Here is a 10426-nt window from a genome sequence, read left to right on the forward strand (position 1 = left end):
GGTCGCTGGGTTCTGGTGGTTTCATGTTGTTTTTCAGATTGTTGGGTGAATTCTTGCATTGGCGCCTGCCCATCCTTTCCTTGAATACTCCCCTATGGATCTTTTTACAGGATCAGATCTTCTTGCCCACTGATGTACCTTCCCAGTGATGTCACTCCCCAGTGATGGTTCTCCTGGTGTCCAGATCTGCTCTCTGTGCTTCTTGGGTAGCTCGCAAACAAAGGGCCCACCCTGCTCGCTGCAAGCAGGCTATGGAGACAAAGGATCTACCACCCTCCCCTTTGCCCTCCCGATTTGGGTTTGGTCACAGCGCCTGAGCAGGCTGAGCTGGGAGGTGCTATGTTGCCAAAGAGGGGAGGGAGGGAGACAGGGGGTGGGGGTTTCTGGATGTAAGCTGGATGGGATAGGAAGAGAGATGAGGTATCGGGCAGTATAGCCCCTGCAGGATGACCAGGAAGTGTAGGAGGGATGAGGAACGTCTGAGTTCCCTGTTCCTGGCTGCCGCTGCACTGACTCACCCCAATGATGTCTCTCCCGGGTGCCCAGATCGCAACTCCCTATTTTGTATTTTCATTTCATCAACTATAGTCCACATAAGAGTGCTGCATATAGGGCTAATAAAACAGTTTAGTGGGTAAAAACAACTATCATGCAAGCAAAAAAAAAAAAAATTAATTTTGTCCAGTTGACTAACTAGAAGCACTCCATGAACTTCTTGGAAGATTCTGGAGTTTGGAAATTGAATCTTTGTTGACAATATGCCAATCTTTTATTGCTCCAGAAGGAGGGGCTTACTAATCAAGTTCTTAAATAATCTTCCTAAGGTGATTTATTATAAAAGAAAGATTATCCAAAAAGGAAGGAAGGAAAGAAAGAAAGATAGATAGAAAGGAAGGAAGAAAGGAAGACAGACAGAAAGAAAGAAAGAAAGAAAGAAAGAAAGAAAGGAAGAAAGAAAGAAAGGAAGGAAGTAAAGAAGAAAGAAAGAAAGAAAGAAAGAAAGAAAGAAAGAAAGAAAGAAATTGATGTGATGCCTTGGTTATGAAACATATGGAAAAATTTCCACAGAGAGCTTATCTCCTTTTAATTCTAGCAGACTCCATATCATTCATGATGCAAAGTTAAGTATTTGTGCCTCAAAAGTTGTACTTGAAATAGGATAAAATAAAATATTTGGAATATTTTATGTCATATTTATTGCTACTCTCACTAAGATAGGAATTATTATTTTACAGACAAAATAATAAATTTCCTTCTCACTTACAGATCTATTGTCTGGATGCAAAAGTATAAGCCAGTTACCTAACCATGAAGTTTCATAACTCAACAAAAATGACCAACTAGGCAGTTTGTAGTTACTTTAACATGGATGAGGCTGAAGGGGAGGACATTGAATGATAATCAACTTCAGTTTTAAAGAGTAACATCTTGCCAGGCTACATTTTGTGTTTCAATGTGAGTTTTCTGTTCTGAGTTCATTTGTTTTAATTGAAAAGGTCACCATGTCAATAGCTGGGCTTTCATAAAGCTGCCCTTGTTGAAAATTGATCTCTCTCAATGGTCACTAGACATTGTATTAAATGAACACATAGAATTTTTTAAATTTATTTATATTGTTGTTGTTAAGATGCAAAGTGTATGGAATTATTCATTAAGTCTAACTTTTTCCTCTTCCAATTTTATGAGTGGTACTGACAGAGGCTTTAGTACTAGCTCACCAGCGAGTCTGAAAATACAAAATCTGACCTTCATCCTAATGTGATCAGCATGTGCTGTCATCATTCATGATATGACATAACAGCTGTTTGAAAACTGACTACAATCAATCTTTTGCACTTGCATGATTCAGCAGGCTGATTGCTTTGGGGTATTTTGATCAGAGAGAACTGATTTCATTCTGGGAACTGATAGGTAATGATTGGCTTATGCTGTATCACTTTTTGGGATTCAGGCAGAATTGCTAATAATGCAAAATAATGTATATTCAAGCCTTATTTAAATATATGCATTCTTAAAAAATATATTCCAAAAGAAAATTAAAATTGAAGGATTTGGTATTAGCTACATACCATAAACTGTTTAGCCGGCAAGGGGCTCATACCTATTAACATGCACTCATATTACTGAGGCAGGAGGATAGTGAGTTAGAGGCTAACTTGGGCTACATAGTATGTTCCGTGCCTGACTAACAAAATAAGATTCTTTGGAAAAAAAGAGGGAAAAAGAAAAAAATCTGTAATGTATAAGCTAGGAGATGAAGTTCAAAGAATAAAATAATGTCATTTTACACACCTATTTAGATTCAAATATTGGCTCTGTTAAGCACATATTAAAATTGAATAACAGTAGGAAATAATGTTTCCTAAGACATGAAATTACAGCAAAGATTTGTATGGTATTGTTTGAGTTCATTTAATTTTCTTTGCCTTTGGCTCTATAGAGAATAATGTAGAGTAGTATGACACTCTCACATCTCATTATGCCCTTGATAAATGTTTTGTGCACTTGCAAAATAGAAATACAGATATCAAAATAACAAGTTTGCATTAATGACAGTACCAATGTAAACTTTTTGGTCAGTGACCACCCATAAAGTAAGATTGTGGTCTAGACAGGTACTTACTCATAGCTAAGACAGATGGATGTCTCAAAGCCTCCAAGAACTATTTCTACCCAGGTCCAAACATAGATACCTTGAGCAGTCCACTATGTGGTGCCATAAATATAACAAAATTGATCTTAAATTTGAATCAATAGACCAAGATCCAAACCAATGGAAACCTCTATAACATATCCACCTTTAAATGTAAAGAAATATTTATAAACAATATTTGGGAATATGGGCATAGTTTTTCTCCAAACTGCTTCATGCTTTTTGTTGGGTGAGGCATTTTGGGGGGGTATTCATGGCAACCTTTCAGGGTGTCTTGGTTCTTCAAACCACATTCACCTGGAATGAATCCATAGGTTCTCATGTTCTGTAGAAATAAAAGCAGAACCTCTTTTCTAAAGGAACAAATCCTTAGACCCAAATTTTGAAGTCAAGTTACCCTTATAATATATATGTTGGTTAGCTTAGCAGAATACAATGAAATGTCCCTCTGTAGTTAGCTCCTTCACAGTCAAAAAATTCATTCAAAACACATTGATATACATAACCCAGACTCTCAGTGTATATTCTATATCTATGTTGCTTATTTCCCTTTATTCCTATTATCTATGACTGTCTGTACTGTCTCTTTAAAGACTTTGTTTAAATGATTTGCTTCTTTTTATAACTCTCTAATGTTTTTTTCTTCTCTCTCCCAAGCCTACATACATTTTTAAAATATACTATATCTCATTTGGAGGTCTTTTGTCTCTGAATCTGTCTTTATTGAGTATCTGTAATTATTTCTTTTTACCAAGAGCATCTTTTTTTAAAAAAAAAAAATGCTTAGCAGGCATGGCTAGGATAACCTGCACGGTCCTACCTGTTGGCTCCACCTAGTCCAAGATGGTGGAGGAATGTTAGCTGCCTCTGAGAGCCATGAATATTGCCCCATTTCCAGCCACACAATGGGCCCATGTTTCCATTAAGCAAGTTGTAGCACTCTACTCTCCAACCCCATTTAAATGCTCTGTAGCCATACTTCCCACTGTCATTTTTTAAGGAAGCCACAAGTTTTTATTGCTAAAGCCGTGTCAGGAACCCTCTTAAAGAATTCACCTCTCTGCTTTCTACCATAAAACTGCAGAAAGCTGTATTAAACTCTGTTATTGTGTCTAGAATTACTTTCCAAGCTCTTTCAGGTTTTATGTGGATTCATCTGACATACCAATTTTTTGGTGGAGTGTGTTGGTTCCTGGGTGCTCTGATCCAAAATATTTACTCAGAAGCTATATTGTTTGTAATACTGTTTGGCCAATAGCTTGAGCATATTTTAGATAACTCTTACATCTTCGATTAGCCCATTTTTATTATTTTATATTTTACAATGTGGTTCATGGCATACTAGCAAGGTTCAAGCTGGCAGCTTGCATCTTTTTCTTCTGGTGGCTACATGACATCTCCTTTTTCCATCCTTCATTTTCCCAGCATTCAATTTAGTTTTCCCTCCTAGCTCTGTTCCCTATTAGGCTAAGCCAATTTTCTTTATTTATTAATGCTATTTACCTACATACAGTGGGAAATCCACATCAACCCTATGAATGCTCTTATTAATAAATTTTGTTCATTGACAATTTCACACAGGTATATCATTGCCTTCCTCTATCATATCTTGTCTTCCACCCCAGTCAGGTTTCCCTCTATGATGTGTATTCTTGGTTGTCAACTTGATTACATCTGGAATAAACTGTAAACCAGAAATAAAGTGTGCATTGGTGACAGATACAGTTTTTTTTTTTTGTTTTTGTGTTTTTGGTTTGGTTTGAGGTGGGTGACTTCATTTCTCATCTGGACCTCTAAGAAAGGAAGACACATAACTTTGATTCAGATCTTGAGGGAATACACATCTTTAGCCTTTTCGCTATTTCTGTTAAAAGTATATATAAGGATATGGAAGAAGGAAGGTTGTGTTCTTTGCCTGCTTTCCCTCTTCCTAATTCTTTAGGATTTTATGATATACCTAGGACCAGCTAGACATTCAACCTTGTGGACTGAGCTACTACTAGATTCTTAGACTTTCTCTTCACAGCCAGTCTTTGCTGGATTATCTGTTATGCAGCCTTTAATTTATTTTTATAAATCCTCTGTGTGCGTATACATATACATATGTGTTACACAGTATATATATATATATATATATATATATATATATATATATATAGTGTTGACTGTGTTAACACTGTGTAACACATATGTATATATGCATATATTCATTCAATAAATTCTAAAACTCTAGAGAACCCTGACTAATACACCTTTTCTTGGTTCCTCCAAATCTCCTTCTCGTATTAATGATTGTTTTTCCCTACTCAGTTTTGTAAGCACTTTCTATGTAAACATTGATTCAAAACTACCCTTTGGAGTCTGACAGGATCCCTTGTGATTACTGGATACTATTACTCCCTGTTTGCTAGTAGTTTCAGAATAAGTGTTAGGGTACCATGAGCCTCTCTTCCATCCACAGCTACTGTAGGCATGGAGAGTTTCTGTAGACCAAGGGCTAATAACCAAAGCTCCTATGAATGTGTGATTACCTGTACCATGTGATGCTTAGAAGACAAACATTATAGCTCTTTTCCTTGTCTTCTGTCACTACAACTGTCTCATTTTTGTTTTTCTGCCATGTTAGCCTTAAGATAGTATGGGAGTGCCTTCTTTAGAGCTACACCTTCTGCCAGTCCTATTTTGGGTTTTCTTAGCTCTCCTTGTTTATTTATTCATTTATGTTCACCTATAAAACTTCAAGAATGCATTAAAGATGTTAATATAAAGATAGGTAGATTTGCATGCATAAGATATATCATTAATACAAATAAAAGTTATTACATTTGTTGATCAAGACTATTATAAAAACATTGGGAGGCAGTGATAATTTGTCATGATAGTCATTGTTATATTTCAAGGAGCTTCTTTATATGTCCATATTTCCTTTCTGTGCTTTAATTATTTATTTATCATTGGGTGAAGCATGTTTTGAGAACATACAGCACGTATTTTATTCCTCTGTATTCCATTATAATTCTATCCCTATATTGCATTCCATATACCATAAACAGGTATGAATTATGTGGAATTTTACTTAAAGGTCTACTCACTAGTTCATAAGTTTCTCTCAAAATATATGTGGACAAACTGGATTTTGTATTCTTTCAAGCCACTGGAAATAGTTCATTAAAATATTTTAATCTCATTTTGGAAATTTAACAATTACCTGAGAAAAGTCATATTTTTCTTTAATTCATTTTATCACACAATGAAATTAGTAAATTTGACTATATTTTACATGAAGAAACAAATTTGTTTAACTACAGTTGTCCACATTTTTAGAAAGTTAAGCATCCCTCAGCTATTAGAGAGGAGACTGGAACCTCCCCTGATTCATTCCAATGACACTAAGATGAAAAAAGAGGTGATGGAGAGGTGGGAAACACAGAGCAGTGAAGCAGTGGTTTGTAGTTGTGTTCTTAAATTAATATTTTTATTTTTTAAAAAGTTTCCTTTTGGGAATGCTACAAAGTAAAGGGTGGATATAGAAAAACCAGGAAATTAGTGGAATTGGAGTGCATCATGTAAAATTCCCAAATAATCAACACATTTATTGTTATTTTTAATCATAATTAAACAAAAGTGACTGTATACTCAAAATTCAAGCCAGTAGAACTTTGGAAGATATCATATTGATAGACATAAATTATTGTGCTTTTTCCATTTTATTGACTAGGAATTCTATCACCATTTACCTGTTAGTACTACACATGTACAACAAATTTTCTCCGAATGATACCTGCAGTTAGTTTCTCTTTATTTCTCAGGTTCAGGCTAATCTCTGTTACCAAATATCAAATTTCAATGTTAAAACTGTTCTGGGAATGTTGTAACTTTTATTGTAATATGATGCAGGGGATGTTTTAGAGAAGAAACAAAAATTATTTTCCATTCCTTCCCTATCAGTGTCAATTAAATAGTGTCAGTATGTTCTCTGGAAAGCAAAGGCAAGGGTTAATTTATTTGTACTTAGTTTAACCTCTTCAGGCTGTTATCACTAGAACTGGCTAATCACAAACTGTTATGAACTATTAAATTCTCATTAGTGGTGCCTCTAGGTTACAGCCATGTGGCACAAGTCATCATTTAGTAGTAAATATTAAAGAATATTTATGAAAAGAAGAGAAAGACATGCCTGCATTATTCAGGAGAAAATACAAGGTTAGAACTTAATTGGTATCAAAAGCAGGTCAGGGACTAATTATGATTTCAGTTCGTTGTAACTTTACCTTCTCAACTCGAGAGCTCTAATTGTTTCTGGCAATGCCATGGATAGGAGCATAAAGTGGTTCCAGAAATGTGAGCAGCTCAGAAGCATTGTTAAACTCTGGCTGTCTATACAATTAATAATTTAGTGTAATTTTATCGCAGTGGTTTTTCAGAAGAGTTTGTTATGAGATAAGGTAATATTAATCTATCTGCAAGGGACAGTCTATATAAAAGAATCAAATGTATGTATCAATCAATTATAATTTGGAAGTCTATATATGAACAGAAGTGTGACATTCCACTTATCAATGATTTAATTTCTGTATTTTATGCCATTCATACTTTAAAGAATAAAACAATAAGGATAACAGCACAAATTGGTCTCATTGCAAAGCTCTCTCAAATTTTACATAAAAAGTTGTTTCTAACTCAGTATATCAGGACAGGCTTCATAAGACTAGCACAATTCCTTGTGAATTTTTATATTTATATATTAAAATTTTTAAAAAGAACAGATAATTGTATTGTATTACTAAAACTGTCAATAGCATAGGTCAACATTAAATAGCCTTTTGCTCTACTTATGAACTAGCTTAATTTTGTTAGCTGTCTTTCCTATTTCTAGTCCTATAGAAACTATTTGCTTGGACTTCTAAAACAAAATTAATTTATTACTTTTAAGTTTGACATTTGTCTTTTATTTGTTTGAAAATCTTCATTTAAATTTTTGCTCATACCTAGTTCATATGTGAATGGATCACATCTCTAACTTATTCTGTGAAGGGGTCATAATCATTACATATTATGTATATATTACTATAATTTATATATAGCTATATAAACATATATACACATCTATGCCTAAATAGATATTCAGTAACTGAAAAATTGGAACAAATATTGAAGAATTTAAAGCTGTGATTAAAGTAAATTTTCAGAATTTTTATTAGCATCACTACTGTTTTGGGAAAGGATAGAATTCCAAAACTGTTTAGACATTAATTTTAAAAATTATATTTGATATTAATTTTAAACTGTTTTGTGTCCATTTGTATAACAATGTATCTAAATATTTTAATCTCATCACAAATAAAGTCTAGTTCACTGGTTTGTACTAATGATAAAACCAGGGCATTATTATTAAGGGCCCAATATTGGTATTAAAACATTAAAATCCTACTAACATCAGAGGAGTCACTTATTTTTCTTGATTCTTTTTCTTCACCATAAAGTATATTGATACAATTAAACTTTGCCAAGAAAACAGCACACAGGAGGCATTCAGCTCATGCATTTATTATTTTTTATCTTCTTATGTGGAACTTTATCGGAGATATTTGTGAGATCGATAATCATTATGACCCTCAATGCACACTGCTTTTGACAAACACATTATGAAAACTAAATTATGAACATATTTCTAAGAAAACATATAATTAACCTATATCTATTAAATCAAACTGATGAGTGAAATTAAACTTTAAGATTAAAGATTACTCTTTCAATTTTTTGACCTATGTCAATATCCTCATTTTGTGAGTGAATTTCTAGTACCTATACTAGAAATTGATATCTTTTTTCTCCCTTGGAGTTTTATAATTTGTAAACATAAACTATTTTATGTCATTTTTGTCATCATACTAAGAATATTCTGACCCCATGTGCCTAAAATCTCAATTTGAAATAGTAATTCCACATATAATCCTTGAATATCCTGGAATCTAAGCATCCCCAGCCCCAGCCCCAGTGCTGTTTGAGCACAGAACAAAGTAGTGAATAGAGCTCGAGGGACGAGAGGGTCCTTACTCCAACAGAAGGCAGAGAGTTTTATTCTGGAAATGTACAGCTTAACAAATGAAAACCATTAAGAGCAAGGCTATGTAGTAAATACTCCAAACATGTAAACAGATACTCGATATCTGATGGCAAATCTCGGATGACTGTGTTTGTAGTCTTCCAGCATGTTAATTGTGTCCTAGATGAGCATGTGGAATAATGCATGTTATTCTTCATGTATGCAGTTATAGTAAAAGTCATAGAATCTTAGATTTAGGAAATACAGTAGTAGTTTTTACGTTCACCACTGCCCAGTTTCAAATATCACAAAGCCAACTTATTGTGTGAATTTTCCTGGGCTGAAATAAGGAATTCAATGTTGATAGTTCTTTTGCTTATTTATTGATCCCATGTTTTTATATTCTACATGAATATATATGTATTCTTTGAATCATTTGGGTCAATTTAGATTGACAGCTTAAGAGCAACTGTGTAGGACGCATGACAGCTGGCTTTCTGGTAACATCCAAGTTAACAAATGTATGATTGGCAACCTGTGCTCTGCTCATTGTTAAAATAATAATTAATAATAACACTTTGTTACATCCTATTTCTGATTTGTTCATATATATTTAATCTTTAGATGGCTTTGTTTAAAACATACCATTGGAATACACCATAAGGATAAATATGGAGACCAAATCTAAAAACTTATTTTTCTCAAATGTTTTCTCAGGATATTTTTGTATTAAGTACAAAGGGACAGCAGACAGATTTTGTAAGGTAAAAGGGATCAATTTTATCTCTGTTGGTTTACCAGAGGAAACAACAATAACCACCAAGTGGGTTTTAAAAGAATTACAATAATTCCTATTGTTTTTAGTGTTTATGATGTCTTTATCCAAAAATTTTAAAAAGAAATACTCAATAGAGTTGGAATTGCAAATTTCCCAATTTTCTAAGGTGAAAAACAGACAATAATGTGATGATAATGCCTCTGTATTTTCTTTCAATAATAAAAAACAATCAATTTTGATTTTGGTTTTTATTTGTCTATTTTCTTTTGAGGTTTTTCATATAAGCTTAAGATATTTTTAAAGGCATAGATTATCAATGATAGACAATACTTATTTAAGGTTGGAGGACCATAAAAGGAATTCATTCAGGGAACTTTGACTGTTCTAAACTTTATTGATAACATTGTCTTGAGACATTACTGTATATATAACTAAATGTAAAAATAATATTGTCATGTAATAGAAGACACCTTTTCAAATGTTGCAGATTACAATATTTAATTTACTGGAAATATTAGTAAGAATTCATGTCCATATACACAAGGTGGTTTGAAGGAGGAATGTTAACCTCAGGCTGATATACTTGAACTACTGGTCCACAGCTGATGGTCTCATTTGGAAGAGGATATAAAATTTTCAAACTACGAAGCTCTACAGGAGACTTTATTTCTATGTGAGGGTTTTGAGAGATCCACTTTCAGTCACAATCTGTTTTCTGCTCTGTCTTACATTGTGAGTCTCTTGGGAGCACTTTTCATTTATGTGAGCCTTTGAAGCACTATTTTAATGCATTAATTATCAAACCATCTGATAAAATACTGGAATATGTGATTATAATATTTGTATACCAAGGTACCTGTAGTTCATCATAAAATATTGAAGTTACAATTGATTTAATATCCTGTTAATGTTTTTCAAAAATGAAAAATATGAGCATATGATTTGTTTT

Source organism: Microtus ochrogaster, unplaced genomic scaffold (genome assembly GCF_000317375.1).
Source record: "Microtus ochrogaster isolate Prairie Vole_2 unplaced genomic scaffold, MicOch1.0 UNK6, whole genome shotgun sequence".
NCBI classification, from domain to species: domain Eukaryota; kingdom Metazoa; phylum Chordata; class Mammalia; order Rodentia; family Cricetidae; genus Microtus; species Microtus ochrogaster.